The sequence below is a fragment of the Lutra lutra genome, chromosome 1 (genome assembly GCF_902655055.1).
Source record: "Lutra lutra chromosome 1, mLutLut1.2, whole genome shotgun sequence".
Classification (NCBI taxonomy): Eukaryota; Metazoa; Chordata; class Mammalia; order Carnivora; family Mustelidae; genus Lutra; species Lutra lutra.
In genome coordinates, this window is record NC_062278.1 from 58,210,980 (window position 1) to 58,233,603 (window position 22,624).

The following is a 22,624-nucleotide window of genomic DNA, read 5'->3' on the forward strand; positions in this document are numbered from 1 at the left end:
TTAACATTTTGAAAGACTATTAATATTTTTCATATATTATAGATATGCATGCTGTGTCAAAAATGTTATGTTACCGTTTGCTTTATATTGTTGAAAAATATTTTTGGATGTCAAAATATGTGTGTATCTAGGGGGAGTAGGTTATTAATGCAAATATCTGTGGGTTTTTTTGTTTTTTTTTTTAAACAGACTGAGGCTCACTGGCATAGACCCAAAGGAATTTGAGAAGAGATAAATTGGTATGAGCTGGCATACTTCACTGAATACTAATCAAAGAGGGAAGGAGTTGAGCTAGACATTGAAAACATGCGCAATTTGAATAGTCAGGGAGGAAATGGGAAATGGGTTGCTGATGAGCCTCAAAAGTAGGTTCACTATTAAACATAATAAGAATCTGACCAGGTGTCAGTTGTCCTTATTACCTTAACCTAAGATTCTGTGTGTGTGTGTGTGTCCTTTTTTTTTTTTTTTTTTACCTTGGATAATAATGGAAAGTATTCATGTTACCTACTCATTTATAAGGAGAAGACAGAGTTCTTCAGCATATGCCCAAATTTCTTCCCATACTTCAATACACTGCAATTGACAAAACATCAGTGTATCCAAGATCAGTCGGCCATGTTGTAATGAAATGTCCTAATAACAATAGATTTCCTATATTATGACATTCAAAAGAGCATTCTTAACAGTTAAAATACATATAAAAGCATCAGGACCATTACTGTCATTTTTTTACCATAATGAGAAAAGTATCCTTTGTTTAGTTGCCTGGAAGCTTGAATTTTATTATCGTAAAACAGTGTTTCTTTAATGATGATGTTTATTGAGAAGACACCCAGTAACAGGAGTTCTAATCCTGACCATGACTTCTCTGTCTCCTTAATAGATATTTAATTAATTTAATATCTTAGCTCGTTTTCTGGAAAATAGCAGAAATGAGATTCTACAAACAACTCTCAAGAGGGTTCTTGGAAAGGACCAAGTATATAGTGTTTTAAGATGCTCTGTGAAAACTAATAAGTGGTTTAAGTGTGCATGTATTTATATTTTTTCTTTCACGTTTAGAGATAGTCATATTCTAGTATTTCTAGTTTAGGTAATATTTTATATATAATTGATGAGGGAGCAGGAGGCTGGCTGAGGACAAAGCAAAAGCTGGTGCCTTGCACCCCCTCTCCACCCGCTCCCCTCAGTAATATGTGTGACATTCCTCAGGCACCCCTGACCGCCATAAGAAACAAATAGTTAACTTGCAGAGATCACCATCCTGCAAGACAGGAATCTCCCAACTATCTTGATGTTAATGGCTTGCTAAAAGACAACAGTGGTCTCCTGGCACCTTGTAGGCCCTCTTTAGCATAAGAAAACTCCATTGAAACCTTCCTTCCCCTCACCTTCCCCCAACCTCAGGGTACATAACCTGCCATCCCTCACAACCCAGGGCAGCCGCTCTTCCTGCCCATGGGTCCTGTCCCCGTGCTTTAATAAACCACCATTTTGCACCAAAGATGTCTTGTGCTTTAATAAACCACCATTTTGCACCAAAGATGTCTCAAGAATTCTTTCTTGGTCATCGGCTCCGGACCTCAGCCCACTGAACCTCACCTAGGTTCTAGAACTTCATCATAATGAGTATATTCTTCATTGTAATCATCATTCTATGAGTAGCATCTGAAATTGTCTGTGTGTTTTCTCTCTGAATCCCTACCACCTAAGATCATAATATATGCCAGTTGTTGAAAAAAAAATTGCTTTTAAATGACCATTAAAATGTAGTGGTATATTAGGTTATTCTTGGAGTTGAAAGCAGAAAGACGGGGTTTAAACCCTAGCTTTTCTGCTTATTGGGTCATGACTGGGAAGAATCTTAACCTTTCGGAATCTTCATTGTCCTTAATCTTTGTTACAAAAACCCCTGGTGCAAATTTAACACAAACTATTGATTCTTTTAAAATACACTCACACACAACTGCGTGAAATTTAAATAGGTTCATTGATTCCATAAAGCCCCTTCATTAACTTATTTTGCATAAAATACCTTTTAATTTACTTAATAAATATCTATTGAGCACCTGCTGTGTGGTCAGAACTCTGCTAGGCACTGGATACAGCCAGGAAGAATAAAGGCATGCTATAGGCTTTTATGATTTTTATGATCCGTGGAGGGTAAATAACCACTAATAATTAATGAATAACAATTGCCATGAGGGAAAAGAATGTAGTTCAAGCACACTGAAAAATTGATAATCAGGAAAGATTTCCCTGAGAACGTAATAATTGAACTGAAATTTCAGGAATGAGTAAAGGTTAATAGGCAAGGGTGAGAGTGGGGAAGAAGTAATCTAGGAGGATGAAATAACATGTGCAAAGCCCCTGTGGCAAGAGTGTGATCTGCAAGAGGAAATTTTTAAAGGCTGCTTTCCTAGAGAGCAAAAAGAAAAGCTGACAGAGATGAGGATGGAGGTAGGAATGTCCTTGATTGATGCGTTAAGGATTTTAGTTTATCCTAAGAGAACTGAAAAAGAAATCTCTGAAGTTCTTCCTCATGCCAAATTTACACAGTAAATGAGATAAAAATTAATGAAGAGATGGGGGGGACCTTCTGTGTTGTTTCCTTATAAAATATTTTCTATGCTGTTTTTAATAGCTTTCAGGATAATAATATTTAAAACCAAGTTTATGTAATGAATGTTTTTTTTTTTTTTTAGTTTTGCAAACTTCAAAATAGGAAGAAAATATTTTTACTTTCTAGAATAGCCATTTGCAAATAATAATAAAGGGAAAATAGAAAAATTAAAAAAAAATACAAGTTTTGTCTAAAATCACCCTTCTACCACTGTCTTCTTATTTTATCTGTGATTCATTTTCCATAAATCCATTAGAGAAGTGCGTATAAACATAGTCATATTATAAAAATATTTGTTAATTAAATCACCACTTATTTAATTAGTTCCCACTCACATATCCCTCTTAGTGTAACATAGCATTTATCCTAACCCATTATACCAATTAATTTGTCAACAGTTGAATAAATTTCTTGCTAATGTGCATACACACAGATCTATTACTGTCTATTATCTATTTATTTACCTACCCTCATCATCCAAAATATTATGCAAAATGCAATTCAGTTCTAAATTTAAACTGTAAAACTTAGAATAGATGTGTGGTTTCAGGAAGTCTAAGGAAATGATGCTGGTGATGAGGGAACAGAAGGCTGGCTGAGGACAAAACAAAAGCTGACAACCTTCCCCTATCCCCACTCCTGGGTGGGACATCTGTGACATTCTTAAGGAATCTCCCACCCATCTTAATGTTAATACCTTGCTAAAGGGTAAAATGACCTTGGCAATGGCAAGGCCTCTGATATCCGGTATCTTGTAGGTCCTTTTTAGCTTATGAAAGTTCTATTGAAACCTCCCTTTTCCTTACCTCGCCCCAACTCCTTGGTACCTAACCTGCCACCACTCACAACCTGGGGCAGCAACTCTTTCTGCTCATGAGTCCTGTCCTCATGCTTTAATAAACCACCATTTTCCACCTAAGATGTCTCAAGAATTCTTTCTTGATCATCAGCTCCAGACCTCACCCCACCGAACCTCACCTATATTCTAAAACTTCATCACTGGGAATGTGACATCTCAGACAAAATATCATCAAATAAAGATATGATAGCAGTTTATAATTATCAAACACTTATTATGTGTTAGGCACTGTTCTAAGGTATATATGTTGTGCCGGAGTTTTCGCGTCTGAGAGACCACCAAGGAACCAAGCACCGATGCAATCACACAAGGGTTTATTCGACAAGCTTAAGCTTGGGCGCAAGTACACCCGACACAGCGGAGTAGGGACTTGGACCCCGAGCTTAGTGAAAGCAGGGGTATTTATGGGTTCCTGTTACTAAAGCAGGGTGGGGGGGTCTCTGGAACCAAAGCAGGGTGGGGCTTCCTAAAGTAGGGTGGGGGTCCTTAGAACTAAAGTAGGGTGGGGCTTCCTGGAACTAAACTAAAGTAGGGGAAAGTTCAGCCCTTGGGCACAGAGTTCTGCGATGGCTGTACTTATACTAAGGCTAAACCTGAGGTGGGATGGCCTTGATTTTTCTCGGCCTCCACATATACTTATTTAGTCCTCACAACAAACTTTTGAAGGAGGCACTTTAGTCCCTGTTTTTAGTTGGAGAAAAGAATTCACACGGAGGTTAGTAACTCCTCTCTGCAACTGAATTCAACGGTGGATTGTTTTCAAATGCAGGTAATCTGAACCAGAATACACAGCACTCTTGTCTCTTGCCTGGCAAAATTAAACCAGTTAAAAGGAAAGTAAAAGAATAATGATACAATTGATATTTCAAAGAGAATGACTCAAATATCAAAGGATTAGAAAGGGCTATAGGGAAAATTGCAAAGGTCCTTATTGAAAAGACCATTTTTATGATTGTGTTTTAAAAGTTTAAATATAAAAAAAAAAGTTTAAATATAAGAATATTATATTGGGCTAATATGAAATTTGCCTGGAGTAATCACATACAAGCAATTTATGATTTCCAAAAATTAATGTACAACCTACGTTCTGTTAAATATATGACAAATATAGGATATTCTTTTAAATATAAAATTTAGTAAAATTCGTGAAGTCCTAATTAAAAATTTGTTTTCACTATTTACCAGGAAATTTTGGTCTGTATTTGCTCTGAATAGTTTTGTTTGGTTTGACTTCAAAAGCCTCATCCTCTACTTACTTAGTTTAGCCCCTCATTGCATGAAGTATCTGTGGAATTCAGTACACTGTCTCCCTCCAAAATAATCTAAGGACAACATTTCTTTTCCTGTCATTGGTAGTCCATACACATATTCTGGCTCAGCTGATCATTCACTACTTTATGGGACTTTGAATCTTGAGGAAGTAATGTGAAGTGCATGTGCAATTAAGAAGATATTTATTATGATGTGATGACTGCAGGAAATGCTGTATCAAGGTTCTAGCACAGCACTGGTGACTGACTTTCAATGACCATAATGGACAACGAAGTGACAGTGTTTCCATCAACAGTGTTTGATCTGGCTGCACCTGTGGGGTAAATTTAATGATGATTTTTGGCGCAGTCATTCTCCGTTGGGTTTTGTACATTTTTAAATCCTTAGTAGCCTCTAAGAAGCATATACCAAATGGGTGAAGATGTGGAAGGGATTTAATGGGGGAAAATGACTAAAAAGGATAAGTAAGAGGGAGGAAGCAGCAATAAACTAGGAAAGCCTTTAGACTGTGATATAGATCTGATTACCATGAAAAGAGAGGGAGAAGAAGGACAGGACTGGATATTCCTGAGACAGTTTTGGTCAGGTCAGTGGGATGTCCCTAAGAAAAAATATGCACATTATAGAAATCCCATATGAGGCAGAAATAGCCCAGCTTATCTATAGTACCTTCACTATGCTCAGTCATTATCTGGGAGCTCTATGTTCACAGCAACATGGTCTGATGTGAACATTGGGGTAGCTCCAAGGGTACATTTTCATGGTCACCAAATTGAGCCAACAGAGTTCTGTCAATCTATAAACTGTTGAGACTATTCAAAAGATATTCTTTCTGTGCTAAGTTATTTGGGGTCTTTTCTTTCTTCCTTTCTTTTTACTGTTAGCCAAGAAGATCAACTTGTATCATTTAATGAAATCTGGCTTTAAGTGGTTTTTTATTGGTAGCAATTTTTACTGAAGATCGATTATGTGTTACCATTCATGGACTTAAATAGCTTAGTTTTGTCTGTTGTATTTCCCTGAAGTTCATATTTCAAGTAAACATTTCATTACGGGGTTTTTTGTTTGTTTGTTTGTTTTTTTAACATTGGCTTCTTAAAGAGATTTCTCAATTTTCTTAGGGTAAAGACCAAAATCCAAAACATAAATTCTTACATGGTCTGATGATCTGGGTCTCCTTGCATCTTCAGTCTAATCTGGTATCAGACCTCCTCCCCTCATTCACTTTTCCCAACACATTGCTGTTTCAGTTCCTTCCAAGTACTGTGTTAGTTCATATCTTCCAGGAAGCAGAGGCCAAGACATGACTAGATCTACAAGTGATGCTCATGAAGGATAAAGGGGAGGGGACCAGACAAGAAAAGGAGAGCCCTCAAACTGCAGAATAGATTTAATGCCTGTAAAGGAAGGGCAAGGAAAAGTCAAAGACTGCAGAACAGTTCCAAGGTTTCACCGAGATCAATAAGGGATTTGGAACCAAAGTTTCCTGTTAAAAGAATCCTAAGTCTCACAGAAATGGTCCTGCATCAGAATTCCCAAATGTGCTTAGAACCTGTGCCAGATACAGAAGGAGAGAAGCTAGTTCTGTCAGTCAGTTATGCTACCTTCAGTAGTAGACTGCTTTACTATGTAGATGAGTAGAAGCTTATTTGATGACTACCATGTCCATCCCTTACTATAAACAGATCTATTTTTCCACACAGGTTCAGGGAACAGTTTTTTCATAGTTCCTTTGGGCTTTTATTTCTTAAAGACAGCACAGATGACAAAGGTTAATGGGAAAAACTATGAGCTATATTTCTGTAGTCAGTCTGAGGGCTACAACTGATGCTAGCTGCTAATTTTCATTCTACATCTCTCTGATCTTTACCCTCACTTGGACACATCATAAAGATCCATCACAGTGTGATCCAAACTTCCATTCTTTGGTGATTTGAGGCTTTGATAATCAAACGCTTTTTAGGCCAGGACTGCTACACATGTCCTATTCAGAGTCAACACTGTGAAACATATAAAGATCTAGAATGTTTTCTCCAAACTAGTTTTTCAGCTGTGCCTTTAAGAAGGCCATTCTAAGGCTCTTTAAAGACAGCTGCCTCTGAATTGTTTGGTATGTGATATTACCCACGATGGTAATGGGTCCATTAATGTGCCTCCTTCATTGCGAAGTGGGTGCCAATCTTATGTTACATTGTGTGGGATTCCATATTGGGAATCATGTATTCTGTAACTCTGTGAATAGTTGTGCAGGCTGAGGTTCTGAGAGTAGGAACAGAAAATTTATGCCTGCAATAGGTATCTATCCTTATACCAATGTGCTACTAGCCCTTAAAAGATGGAAATGCAGTTGACTTGCCACCGACTATCTCAGTCATCCCCTAAAGAAAGAGTATCATTTCAAGAGCTTAGTTAGCTTCAGCCATTGCTTTCTCCAGGTTTCTAAGGGGCATGCTAACAGGAACTTTGCCTGATCCTCTGGGTTTTTGGTTAAGCAATTACCTCCTATACCCTGAGAAATGACTCTTGCTATTCCAGTTTTATATTCCAACCTCCTTGATCAAGGGCCCTCAAAATCAAGCCAGGGGGTACTTCTACAGGTGTGTTCTGTCTAATCCTGGCATCTACTTCAGTGAATAATGTATTTCCTCCCTTATTAGGCTCATCACATCCCCAGCCAGGCTCTGCTGGGACTTAGCCATAACAACTAGGAGAGAAGGTGAATGCAGCTCCTGAGAGAAGCACCTATTGTTCTGTTGGTGAAAGACCTCTGCCATGTCTTCTAGAACTTAGAAGGTACTGTCTCTTATTAGGAAAGACTGGGCTACATTGGAAAGCTCTGAGAGCTCAAAAGAGTCATCCTCAGGAGAACCCAGCCAGAGGTCTTCATTCTATACTTCATGGTCCTAAGATGTTCTCCAATAAGACTCTGGCCTTACCATTGGCAGACTTATCTTGGCTGACCATTTAAATGTCTCTGGATCTTTGAGATCCTATCAGATTCTTTTTATTATTATTGTTATCTTTATTAACATATAATGTATTATTTGCCCTAGAGGTACAGGTCTGTGAATCATCAGGCTTACACATTTCATAGCACTCACCATAGTACATACCCTCCCCAATGTCCATAACCCAGCCACCTTATCCCTACTCCCCTCCCCACCAGCAACCCTCAGTTTGTTTTGTGAAATTAAGAGTCTCTTATGGTTTGTCTCCCTCCCCATCCCATCTTGTTTGACTCTATCAGATTCTTAATCTGATCCTTATTTATTGTTAGCACTTCCACTGAGGAACATAGGCCTCTTTAAAAATCTACCAAAGAGGCTCTATGGCCCTCAAATTTAACTTTAGCAGCTGTTTACAGCAATATTATCCCTCTGGGAAACAATACAACTTAGCAGTAACCTGCCAAATCCATTGTTTTTGCAGGATTTTGTGTTAGTCCACATCTTCCAAGAAGCAGATAGCAAGATGGGATTAAATGTGCAAGGGGATTTTATTAGGAAAATATCTGAGAGAAAAAATGGAGAGGGAGAGGAAATATCTGGGAAGGGTAGGAAAATTCTGAGATGACAATGCATGGATAGAAGAAGGACAGAACATGGGGGCATGTGCCCTAGATTGCTGTGAATTCCAAGGAAGCATTGACACAGCCAGCAGAGTCTTCCAGCTAAAATGGCCTATTAGAGCAGTCCTGTATCTCCCAGTAATAAGCCTGTTTTACAAGCCCTGCAATGCTCAGACACTGGCTGGGAGCAGCCTCTGGTAAGCATGACCCATATCTAAATGTAATATATTTAAGTATATAGAAGCTGGAGTAAGTTCCCTGTAGTTGAAGGTCTGAAAGTATATTTTCAGGGTGACTTCAGCATCATTTCAGTCCTATTTTCCAAACACTTGCAAGAGCATTTCCCCCCAATGGATATCTTCAATCAGTTTAATGTCCCACATGCCACACAGGGTGGCATCCTCTTGCCTTCCAGGCAGTAAATGAAACAGTTCCAAACTTCATCTTACTGCTCGTTTTCTTGGACCAATCCTGACACCACTTGCATTCATTCAGGTCTCTGAGAAGCATATTAAAATGGGATGAGATATGTAAGATATTTACTGGAGGAACACTTGAATAAGGAAAAGGAAAGGGAGCCTAAGAAGATGAGGAGGACCTTAATACCTTAATACCATGATGTGGTTCTGGCACCTGTGAAAGAGAGGGAGCAGAAAGAAAGATGGTAAAGAAAAGCTGAAGACTCTAGCACAGTGATAAGAAAGCTTTAGTCAGTTCAGTGGGATGTCATTAAATCAATGTCGAAGAGTTGAGTCTCACATCTCACAGACATGGGCCTGCATTCATAGCCCTATCATGATCTCTCAATGGCTGGGAGTAGCCTGTGTGAAATGTAAATTTAGAATGAATGTGAATTTAGGATAGGATCAGCTGGGCTATCAGCCAGTTCAGCCTTAATGGTAAGCCCTCTATGGTTAAACTGTAGGCACCATGGTCTCTAAAGCAATAGGACATTTCAAATTCTATTTACATTTTTTTAATAACTCCTTAATACCTTGTATTAGTTTCCTATGGTTGTCATATCATGATACCACAAACTGGGTGTCTTAAAACAGGAGAAATTTATTCTCTCACAGTTCCAGGTACTGGAAGTATGAAATCAAGTTGGTTTCAGGGTCCATTCCTTCTGAGGCTCCAAGGGAGAAACTGTCCCTTTCTCCTACATTCTGATGGTTACCAGCAGTTCCTATCATTCCTAGGCCTGTAGACACATTAGTCTCTGCCTCTGTCTTCATATGGCCTTCTCCCCTATGTACCTTCATATCATCTTTGCTCTGCATATATCTTTGTGTTCAGGCTTCCTTCTTACAAAGGCAACAGTCATTGATCAGGGCCCACCTTAATATAGTTTGAAGTCATCTTAAGTTGATTACATTTATAGACACTAGTTTCAAATAATGTCAAATTCTAAGGTTCCAGGTGGATATGAATTTTGGGAGAACACTATTCATGCAGTATATACCTCATTCTGCCTTCCTTTTTATTTATTTGACAGAGAGAGAGAGATCACAAGTAGGCAGAGAGGCAGGCAGAGAGAGAGGGGGAAGCAGGTTCCCTGCTGAGTGGAGAGCCCGATTCAGGGCTCAATCCCAGGACCCTGAGATCATGACCTGAGCCGAAGGCAGAGGCTTCACCCACTGAGCCACCCAGGCACCCCACCCCATTCTGCCTTCTGGCCTATTTAAGTCTTGGTCTTTTTTCAGATTCAGACCAACTATTACCTCATGACTGGGTTTGTTTTCCCTATTTATATACCTTTGAAACATCATATAATCTTTTTTTTAGTCCAGTATAGTTAACATAGAGGGCTGCACTAGTTTTAGGTGTACAATATAGTGATTCACCAGTTCTCCACATTACTCAGTGCTCATCATAAGTGTACTCTAAATGTCTTTCATCTATTTCACCCATCCCTTATCTCCCTCCCCTCTGGTAACCATTAGTTTGTTCTCCATCAATAAGACTCTGTTTTTTGGTTTGTCTCTTCTTTTCTTTGTTCCTTTGTTTTGTTTCTTAAATTATACATATGAGCAAAATCATATGATATTTGTCTTTCTCTGATTAACTTATTTCACTTAGCTTTATACTGTCTAGATCCAACCATGTTGTTGCAAATGACAAGATTTCATTCGTTTTTAATGGCTGAGTAATTATATATATAATATATACACACACATATCACATCTTCTTTACCCGTTCATCTATTTGATGGACACTTAGGCTACTTCCATAGCTTGACTATTGTAATTAATGCTATAAATATATGGGTGTATGTATATTTTTCAACTAGTGTTTTCATAGTCTTTGGATAAATACCCAATAGTGAAATTATTGGATCATATGGTAGTTATATTTTTAATACTTTGAGGAACCTCCATACTTTTTCCCACAGTGGCTGTACCAGTTTGCATTCCAACAAATAGTACACAAGTATTCTTTTTCCTCCACTGCCTCACCAACACTTGTTCTGTTTTTGATTTTAGCCATTCTGTCTAAAAGTACCTTCATTGAAGTAATATCTCATTGTGATTTTTGATTTGCATTTCCCTGATGATGAGTGATGATCAGCATCTTTTCGTGTGTATTTACTTTGGACAAGTGTCTATTCATGACTTCTGCCCAATTTTAATTAGATTATTTGTTTTTTTTGTTTTTTTGTTTTTTTAAAAAAAATTGGTGTTGAGTTTTATAAGTTCTTCTTCATATATTTTGGATACTAACCTTTTATCAGATATGTCAGTTGCAAATATCTTCTCCCATTGTGTAGATTGTCTTTTGGTTTTGTTGATTATTTCCTTTGCTGTGCAGAAGCTTTTTATTTTGATGTAGTTAGTCCTAGTAGTTTATTTTTACTTTTGTATCCTTTTCCTCAGGAGACCTATCTAGAAAAATGTTGCTATGGCCAGTGTCAGGGAGATTACTTCCTGCGCTTTCTTTTAGAACTTATTTGGTTTTAGTCTGACATTTAGGTTCCTAAGTCCATCTGAAGTTTATTATCATGTATGGTGTAAGAAAGTGGTCCTTTTTCATTCTTTTGCATGTAGCTCTCCAGTTTTCCCAGCATCATTTGTTAAAAAGTCTGTCTTTTTACATCACATATTCTTTCTTCATTTGTCAAAGATTAATTGACCATATAATTGGGGGGGGGGTTGGGAGCTCTCTGTTCTGTTCTGTTGATCTATGTGCCCATTTTTGTGCCAATACCATACTGCTTTGATTACTACAGCTTTGTAGTAGATCTTGAAATCTGGGATTAGTGATACCTTCAGTTTTGTTGTTATTTTTTTAAGATTTCTTTGGCTATTTATGGTCTTTTGAGGTTCCATAGTAATTTTAGGACTATTTATTCTAGTTTTGTGAAAATGCTGTTAGCATTTTGATAGGGGTTGCATTACATTTGTAGATTCCTTTGGGTAGTGTGGACATTTTAAGACTATTTGGTCTTCCAGTCCATGAACATGAACCATATTTTGATTTGTTAGTGTTGCCTTCAATTTCTTTCATCAATGTTTTGTAGTTTGCAGAGTAGAGGACTTTTACCTCCTTGTTTAAGTTTGCTCCCAAGTATTTTATTTTTGGTGCAATTGTAAATGGGATTGTTATCTTTATTTCTTTCTGCTACTTCATTACTAGTGTATTGAAATACAACAGATTTCTGAGTATAGATTTTGTATCTTGGAACCTTATTGAATTCATTTACCAGTTCTAATACTTTTTTTGATAGAATCTTTTAGGTTTTCTGTATACAGTATCATGTCATTTGCAAACAGTGAAAGTTTTACTTCTTCCATAACAGTTGGGATGCCTTTTATTTCTTTCTTTCTTTTTTTTTTTTTAAGATTTTATTTATTTATCTGACAGAGAGAAATCACAAGTAAGCAGAGAGGCAGGCAGAGAGAGAGGAGGAAGCAGGCTCCCCGCTGAGCAGAAAGCCCGATGTGGGGCTCGAACCCAGGACCTGGGATCATGACCTGAGCCGAAGGCAGCGGCTTAACCCACTGAGCCACCCAGGCGCCCCTTATTTCTTTTTCTTATCTGATAGCTGTAGCTAACACTTCCAGTACTACATTGAACAAAAGTGGTGAGAGTGAACATCTTTGTTTTGTTCTTGATCTTAGGGGAAAAGCTCTCAAATTTTCTCCATTGAGTATGATGTTCACTGTGGGCTTTTCATATATATGGCCTTTGTTATGTTGAGGTATGTTCCCCCTAAACCTTCTTTGTTGAGGGATTTTATCATGAATGGATGTCATACTTTGTCAAATGTTTTTCCTGTATCTACTGAGATGATCATATGGTTTTTATCCTTTTTCTTGTTGATGTGATGTATCACATTGACTGATTTGTGAATATTGTACCACCTTGCATGCCAAGAATAAACCTGTGGTGAATGATTTTTTTTTTTTTTTGACATGTTGTTGGATTTAGTTTGCTAGTATTTTGCTGAGGATATTTGCATTTATGTCTATTAGAGGTATTGGTCTGTAACTCTTCTTTTTTTGTGCTTCTTTTTTTTTTTTTTTTTTTTTTTTTTTGGTTTTGGTCTCAGGGTAATGCTGCCCTCATAGAATGAATTTGGAAGCTTTCTCTCCTTCTTCTTCTTCTTCTTCTTTTTTTTTTTTTGGAATAGTTTGAGAAGAATAGATAGTCATTCTCTTTTAAATGTTTGTTTGAGTTCACCTGGGAAGCCATCTGGCCCTGGACTTTTGTTCATTGGGAGTTTTTTAAAATTACTGATTCAATTTCATTACTGATAATCAGTCTGTTCAAATTTTCTATTTCTTCCTCTTTCAGTTTTGGGAGGTTATATGTTTCTAGGAATTTATCCATTTCTTCTAGGTTGTCCAATTTGTTGACGTATATTTTTTCATAATATTCTCTTACAATTGTTTGTATTTCTATGGTGTTGGTTGTTATTTCTCTTCTTTTGTTTGTGATTTTGTTTGAGTTCTCTCTCTTTCTTTCCTTTTTTTTCTTTTTTCCCCCTGAGTCTGGCTACGGGCTTATCACTTTTGTTGATCTTTTCAAAGAACCAGCTCCTGCTTCATTGGTCTCTTCTGGTTTTTGTTGTTGTTGCTGATGTTTTAGTTTCTATTTCATTTATTTCTACTGTTATCTTATTATTTCCCTCCTTCTACTAGTTTTGGGCTTTGTTTGTTCTTTTTCCTAGTTCCTTTAGGTGTAAGGTTAGGTTGTTTATTTGAGGTTTCTCTTGCTTCTGGAGTTAGGCCTGTATTGTTATGGACTTCCTCTTAGGACTGCTTTTGCTGCATCCCCAAATTTCTGAACATTGGGTTTTCATTTTTATTTGTTTCCATGTATATTTTAATTTCCTCTTTGATCTTTTAGTTGACCTATTCATTGTTTAGTAGCATGTTACTTAACCTCTATGTATTTGTGGTCTTTCTAGATTTTTTCTCGTGGCTGATTTCTAGTTTCATAGTTTTGTGGTCAGAAAAGATACATGGTATAACTTAAGTCTTTTTGAACTTGTTGAGACTTACTTTGTTGTCTAATATGTAATTTGTTCTGGATGATGTTCCACGTGCACTAGAAAAGGATGCATATTCTGTTGTTTTAGGGTAGAATGTTCTGAATATGTATGTGAGATCTATCTGGTCCTTCAAAGTATGTCTTTCAAAGCCACTGCTTCCTTGTTTATTTTCTGTTCAGATGATCTAGCCATTGATGTAAGTGGGATATTAAAGTCCCTTACTATTATTGTATTACAATCAAGTCCTTCCTTAGTGTTTGTTATTAGTTGCTTTATATTTGGGTACTCCCATATTGGGTACATAAATATTTATAATTGTTAAATATTCTTGTTGGATTGTTCCCTTAATGATTATATAATATATATCATATAATCTTAGTGATACTTATCACAAGAACATTTTATATTTATGTGTGTAATTCTTTTATTCATATCCATCTTTCCATACTGAGCTATATGGTTAAAGGGCACAAGGAATTTCTTTTATTTTTTACTCACTACCGTTTGTCTTGAATCTCACATTGAGCTTAGCATATATAATAGATACAAAGTATAAAATATGAGTAAATAAACAAATAACTCAGATTCTGGAGTATAGAACAAAAGAGGGATGGTGGGGGTATGATAATGATACTATGGAAACACTTCTGTCTTCAGTAGAAAGAAAAAGGCATACTGAGAGAAGTAATCCTTCCTCTGTTCACAGTTCACATTTAATTATGCTGCTAAATTGCCCTAGATTGGCTCTGAATTTTGGTAAGGGAATTTGGGGGAAGTGATGATTGGAGATACGAAGAATCATAAGGCAAAATGGAAAAAAGTAGCGAGAAGAAATAGGGTACTGGTTAAGGTGGTTTGGATTGCCCTTTAAAGGAATGATTTAATATGGGGACAATCATATGTTAGGGATAAATAAAGCAGGTCCTGACTGCATAAAAATAAGAATGGTTAATGTCTGTCTGCAATCAAAAATAGATTACAAATCTCTTTTTCCAAAACAACATAAAGCTGCTCACTGTTAGCCTCACAGAGATTTCTAAGTATCCTGAAATATATTTTTTGTTCTGTATGGAAGTCTATATTTTGTCAGTGTGGAATTAAAAAAAAAGAATGAGACTGGTGAAATTGCATGAAACCAGAATGGGAAAAATACAAAGGGAGTTTTCAGTGGTAATGTTAGCAGACAGAAGGTACGATCCACAGGTGGCTTCTTCAATTAGACTTAAAAATGTGATCCAGCCAAGAAGTGCAAAGAGATAACATCTGAAGAAAACAGAGGAAATAGATAACCAAATGGATCTAAAAGAAAGAAACTGATGGTGCACCAAAAAAAAAAAAAAAAAAAAGAAAAAAGAAAAGAAAAAGAAAAAGAAAAAAAAAAAAAGAAAAAAGTTGTTTTTAAATCCACCCACTAGCCAAGCTGTGTCTTTTTCAAATTCATGGAACTTTTGCTAAGTTCAAACTTTCATGCTTTTATTATTTTATGTATGATGCCATTCTTGGTAGTATAGACAGAAGAGTGCAGGGAGGTCACCTGTTAATTCCTTTCTTAGCTAACCTGCAGGAGAGGGGAAACAGTGAATGCTGGTTTAAATTTGAGTTCAATGTCCTGCAGTATTCAGAAGCCTTTGCAAACTAGGTAGGACTTGAAAGTACTAAATAATTTTACTCTAGGTTCCTATTCTCTTGCAAATGTTAAAAACTGATAAAATTCAATTTAAATGCTGCTAGTCTATGGTTGCTCACATGCTTCCAGTTTAAAAACGGTGATGAAGAAGGAAGACTCTGACAAATGTCATTGTGACCACTAATAATTACCATTCTCTAATGGGCAAATTTGAGCAGTATCTAATGAAATAGGTGTTAAAATAGCACAATACTTGTCCTTAGGCATTGGGAATGTAGATAAATGTTAAATACTTGTGTCCAAATCTCTACTCTGAAAATGGTTTTGAAAAGTCAGTTTAGGTTTAAGAAGCCTTAGAAATAGTTGGATAGATCGCTTCTCATCCTTTTGGCTAAGATTAAGTGTAGAAATAGTTGGATAGAATATTCATATTACTACTGAAGGTGGAAATAGTTATTTTTGCCACACTTTGAAAATGCTCCCATTTGGGTTTGATTCTGACCTACAATTTTCAAATAATTTTATACCAACTCAGTAGTTTTCAGGTATCCTTATACTTTACCCCCTAATTAGAAAACATCTTTCTAAATCAGAATACCTACAACCATGTTTTGAGATCTTTAGTACTGTATGTATGTTGGTCAAATGTTCCATGTTGCAAGTATTTGGATTAATGGTTCATTAATTTATTCTTTTATTAAACTCCCACATGGCTTGGAGTGTGTTCTTTTGATTGACTTTTAGTAAAGGGTTTGTGTTGTGTACTGGAAAGGCATGGGCTTGGATATCAGATAAAAGTGGTTGTAAATATTAAGTCTGCATTTTTACTAATTGCATAAACATGGGTAAGGCATTTTACATTTCTGAACCTCAATTACCTTATTTTGAAAGATGCTTTAGCATTGTTCAAGCATTATTGGGAATATACTATTAGGAAATAGATGAACATGAAATAGGAAATCAATAAATTTGGATTTCCTTCCTTCCTATTTCTAAGTGTCCAGCCTACTGTTTTTCAAACACTATTCAATTATCATTTGTTGATGATATCACAGAATTTAAAATAAGAATCATATCGGCAGTTGGATTCCTGCTGCTGCCTATTTCTACTCTTGTCCTTTATTGGTTACCCTGCTATTAATGTCATCATTATATTTCCAGTTGGCATATACTTATCGACTTTTGCATGAGAGAAATAGTTTAAACAACTATTCTCTGATTTTATTGACATTTCCTTACCTTATTTTTGAAGCTTTGTACCCTTTTCCTCCTTGAGGCAGAGAGTCAGGGACTAAAAATAAAAAAGACAAAATCTGGAAGAAATATCTTAGCCACCAAAAATTATCGAACGAGAAACTCATCTGCCTTAACTGTTATTTTGCTTGGAACTTGCTTCACCCCAGGCTTCAAGCAATAAATGAAAGGAGTGAAACTAGTACAGAAAATGAGAATATCCAAACACAGCTTCAAGCAGAGAAATTGATCAGTTTAACCTACAGGGATAATGATACATTAGCTTCTTAGAAAAGAAAAAAAGGAAGTCATCTCATATGTCAATTACGAACAGAAATCATTAAAGAACTAAAATACAGGGAGGTAATTATGAGGAGGAATAAACCTAGTAGATCAATAATCAGCCTTAATAAAAGGGCATCTGTGAAAGAAGGATAAGAAAATTGAATGAGACTTAAATATCAGGAATTGTCCTAATATTTAACTTCAACAAAGGAAAAGACAATATATCACACAAGTATAAACACACACACACATACACACACATACACACATCAAATGAAATGGGGAAAAAGAAAAGAGAAAAGAAAATGTCTAAAGCAAACCACACAAAGTATCCATGAATGTCTTAGGAAATTGATCGTATAGTCTGTTTCAATAGTTCTTTCGCTGAATGTTCCCATCCTAAATGGCATCTCTCCTTTGATTGAAACACTATACTCTCAGTGGATGAAATTCTGACTTTTAGAACTCTGTCAAGAGATAATACAGTTAGATTCCTGTAGCCATAAGTCATCAACTCAGAAACAGAAACCTTGGTTTCCAATGTCTGTCTAAGGCACATGCAGACACACACACACAACATGACAGACACACACAACATGGACTAACTTTGTACCTGGGACATTTAGAGTTTCCAGGAAGAAACAAAAGGGAGAGTAAGGCCCATTCCCAAGGATTTAAAGCCCAGTTCTGAGCTGTTGCCATTGTGGATTTTTATACCTGGAACACAAAAGCAATTAGTAGCCTTGATGTTATCACAGTGGATAATTGTTCCCAAACCATGTGGAAATAAAGCCTCTGGAGAAATCATCTCTTCCAAAACGGCAGCCACTAATTCACTAATTTTGTGGTTATCTAGCTTATCTAGCACCAAATGACAGTTTCACTTATTTGTATTAGCAAAAAGAGAAAAAAAAGATACAAAACAAGAAGCAAATACTTCCAGGGAAGGTCATTGAAATATTACTAATGAGTAGATTTGTCGATTATTGCCTAAAGAGATAATGAAATATATCTTCTTTTTTGCAAGAGGTTTTTAAGGTAAACATTATCTAAGAGGCACACTAATATGGAAATATAGCTGTGATGAGATGGTCAGAGGCTTAATCAGCTACCTTCCTAGCATTCCTTTCTATTTTAACCCTTAAAAGGAAATGAGGGAAATACAGTTTAAAATTTGCATACTTAGAATGCTGATGAAAGGATCAATCATATATTTTTGCTACTGTCCCTAAGCTAACAAAGAAGAATTTCTTAAAGGGAAATGGTTTTAATTATTACTAAATATGTCAGTAAAGAAAATAATAAATTATTCTGGAAAATTGAAAAAAATGAGGTGGAAAATTGTAAGAAAATGAGATGGCATTGAGTCAGAACTCTTACTAAGGAAGACATAGCTAGTACAAACCCTTTCTTATATACGTACAGAGAGATAAATATGACAGATGTGAATGTACCTGGTTTCCTGGGAAAATGTATTTTATGAATCCAAGAATGGAAATTGACTAAAATATCTTAACCCGTCTACCTTTTAAGGGAACTATCAATTTTAAAAGCCAAAGACCTTGAAGCATAGAATAAAACAAGCTCAGGATTACAATGGGAAGTACATAATAATCCCTCCTTTTCTCAAGGCCCCACACTGACATGCCTATCTTTGACATTTTCTGAAGAAATGGAATTGTAAAATGCACCAGGCTCCTAGTAGATTAACTCTCTTCTTGAAGCCCTGGAAAAATTAGAATAACATTAAGAAGGAAGAATCACAAAACTCACCCAGAGCTACAGCAAATGTGCTTCATTGAAGCTGATAATGTTCAACATGAATGGACTTTAGAAGCTATTTTACCAAACCTTACAAAGCACATTTTCTAATAACTAAACGGCTCATTCTTTGAAAATTGGTAAGATACTGGACTGGACTAACTATTACAATCATAGAATTCCACCACTTTCAACCAGTTCTAGATTCCAGGCGACACCTCTCCCCTTTAGTCCATAAGCTGCTCCTGTTAATGAACCCTGTTGTTTTCAGGATCATGGATCTCAGGAAAGAAATATTGTTTTCAAGAAATCATTTCCCATTTCAGAAGTTCAGAAAGAACTCTCAGAAAAGAAATCACTCTATTGAGTGCATTAATCATGATTATTTTTCATTTGCCTTCAAGTGTATGTATGTGGCCAGTCTTGGCAATATTGCTGCCTTTTTGTTTTGTTTTGTTTTGTTTTTTTTAGTTTCAACTTTTTTGAGCTTCAGTGTTACAAATTATATACAACATTACCTGTCAAGCCTGTGACTCATTGTCATTTTATTCATAAAGTGACTGTAAGTTTTAAGGGACTAATGGTTTATTATTTCTCTGGTTTCCCAAGGTAGCCTCAATTCTTCTTCCTTGATCACTGAATGTTTGCTAAATACTTATTGGCATTTCTTACACATTTACTGTATCATAGAAATGTTCATCCCTTAACCTCTAGAAATGTTTATATTATTTCACTAGTTAAATTTCTCTGTACTATTTTATCTTAAGAAATGATGAAGGAAAAATTTGAGACAAATAATACTTACCTCAAAACAATATCATCATCAACTAAAAGGAAATATAGAACGCTTTAGTATTAAATACCATTTTTTAAAGAATCCCTTTAAAATTAAGAATAGGTATCAAGCCAGTTTAGTTAATTAACTATAGTATCCCCTGACACAAATGCCAGGTGTAAACAAATCTTATGATTTAAGTCAGCAAGATGGACCATTTATGAAGGGAACTGACTTCATAAAGAATACTACTACAGACTCATTAAGATTGTTTAAAATGCTATTTAATTATTTATTAGAACTTAGAATATTTTAAGAAGTAAAATTTATTGCCTAATTGTAAATACTGATTCATAGATACTTTCTAGAATTTTAGAACAAATATTAAAGGCTCCCTATGAAAATAAATAAAAAAAATAAATAAATAAGGTCTCCCTGTGAGCTATGAACTGTTAAAAGATCTGGTGATATAGCAGTCAAGAAGACTCACATGGTTATTATTCTCAAGAGCTTATGTTCTAAAAAGGAAACAGAATACACAAATAACTGGGCAAGGAAATTTCAGAGACTGATAAATATCATTAATTAATTAATTTCATCATTAATTCAACAAAGATTTATTAGGCTTCAAATATATATTAGGTTTTGGATGCTAGGATCAAAGTTATAAACAAAAAACTCCCAATTATGCTCTTAAGGAATTTATATTAGTAGGTGAGACATAGCTCTGTGTGTATGTGACTACACACAGTATGTGTGTATGTGACTACAGATAGTAATGCATATTCAGAAAACAAACAAAATAAAAGGTTGTGATTGACTGGAAAAGAGTAAGGGAAGGTTACATTGGATATGGTGGCTAAGAAAGACTTGTTGGAGAAGGTGGAATTTGATTTGACACATGCAGGGAGCCTTAAGATGATCTAGAAAAGTTCCTGTCAGAGGATTGTCTAGTGCAAAGAAATCTGATCATATTCATTCATCATGTAATCACAGGGTCTATTGTGCAACATTAGAAAGTCAAATGATTCAACCAGTATAGGATATTTTCACAACCAATTTATTAAACTAATTTCACTAGAAATGTATGTAGCAGAATGTAAAATTGGGCAGTCTTCCTTATCTTTCACTTTGAAGATTCCATAGAATATACGGTATATCAGATATTAATTTTAGTATGAAACTGACCTCCATGTGATTATTATTTTTTTAAATTTTTTAAAAGAATTTATTTATTTATTTGACAGATAGAGATCACAAGTAGGCAGAGAGGCAGGCAGAGAGAGAGAGGAGGAAGCAGGCTCCCTCCCAAGTAGAGAGCCAGATGCAGGGCCCAATCCCAGGACCCAGAGGTCATGACCTGAGCCAAAGGCAGAGGCTTTAACCTGCTGAGCCACCCAGGTGCCCCTATTTTGTTTTTTAAAGAAATGAGCATCTGCCTTTCGCTCAGGTCATGATCCCAGGGTCGAGGGTCTCTCTCTCTCTCTTGCTGTCTCTCAAATGAATAAATAAACAGTCCTTCAAAAAATGAGCTGGGTGTGTGGCTTTTCATTCATTTTGAAAATATAAAAAGATCCCTGAGGGGCACCTGGGGGGCTCAGTTGGTTGAGCATCCAACTCTTAATTTTGGCCTAGATTGTGAGATCAAGCCCTATGTTGGGCTCTGTTCTCAGTGAGGTATCTGCTTGAAAGTCTCTCTCCCTCTCCTTCTACCCCCTTCCCACTCATGGACTCTCGCTCTCTCTAAATAAATCTTTCAAAAAATAATAAAATAAAAGATCCTTGAAATGGGAGCACATGTATGAGATCTTACTGAGAAAGGAAGAGTTCTTGCTGTTCCATAGGATCCTTTAATTTCCTGAGAAAAATTTGTCTAAAATTTTAATCTACAATTTCTCAGTTCTAACATATATTAACATTATTGATTTTTTTATATCAATCTTATGTCCTATGGTTTTTGTTGACTTCTTAGGATTTTCTGCATAATTGATCATATTCCTCCCTCATTGTAAGTCAACTATTACATGACAAAGGATTATTACCTTTTACTTTCCAACTTTTCTTTCCAGTAGCTTTTTATTGCCTTATTCTCTGGGCTAGGACCACCAGCATATTGTAGAATAGTTGTTAATGTTAAGAATCCTCTGCACCTGAGTTCATAAGAGATGTTAATCTGTAGTTCTTTTTTGGTGCCTTTTATTTCTGGATAACTCTGAACTCAAGAAGTGAGTTGAAAAATATTTCTTTTCTTCTATTTTTGGTAATCTTATTGTAGAAATTGCATTGTTTCCTCCTTGACTATTTTGTAGATTCACAAAAAATATGGTTTGGGCCTGGATTTTAAACTTTGTGTAAGACTATTAACTGTGAGCTCAATTTCCTTAAAAGATACAGAAGTATATATGGACCATATCTTCTTTATCCATTCGTCCATTGAAGGGCATCTTGGTTCTTTCCACAGTTTGGCCACTGTGGCCATTGCTGTTATGAACATTGGGGTACAGATGGTCCTTCTTTTCACTACATCTGTATCTTTGGGATAAATACCCAGTGATGCAATCACAGGGTCATAGAGTAGCTCTATTTTTAATTTCTTAAGGAATCTCCACACTGTTTTCCAAAGTGGCTGCACCAACTTGCATTCCCACCAACAGTGTACGAGGGTTCCCCTTTCTCCACATCCTCTCCAACACTTGTTGTTTACTGTCTTGTTAATTTTGGCCATTCTAACTGGTGTAAGGTGCTATCTCAATGTGGTTTTGATTTGAATCTCCCCAATGGCTAATGATGATGAACATTTTTTTATGTATCTGTTAGCCATTTGTATGCCTTCATTGGTGAAGTGTCTGTTCATGTCTTCTGCCTATTTTTTGATGTGATTGTCTATTCTGTGTGTGTTGAGTTTGAGGAGTTCTTTATACATCTTGGATATCAGCCTTTTGTCTGTATTGTCATTTGAGAATATCTTCTGTCATTCTGTGGGTTGCCTCTGTTTTGTTGACTGTTTTCTTTGCTGTACAGAAGCTTTTGATTTGATGAAGTCCCAAAAGTTCATTTTCGCTTTTGTTTCCTTTGCCTTTGGAGACATATCTTGAAAGAAGTTGCTGTGGCTGATGTCAAAGAG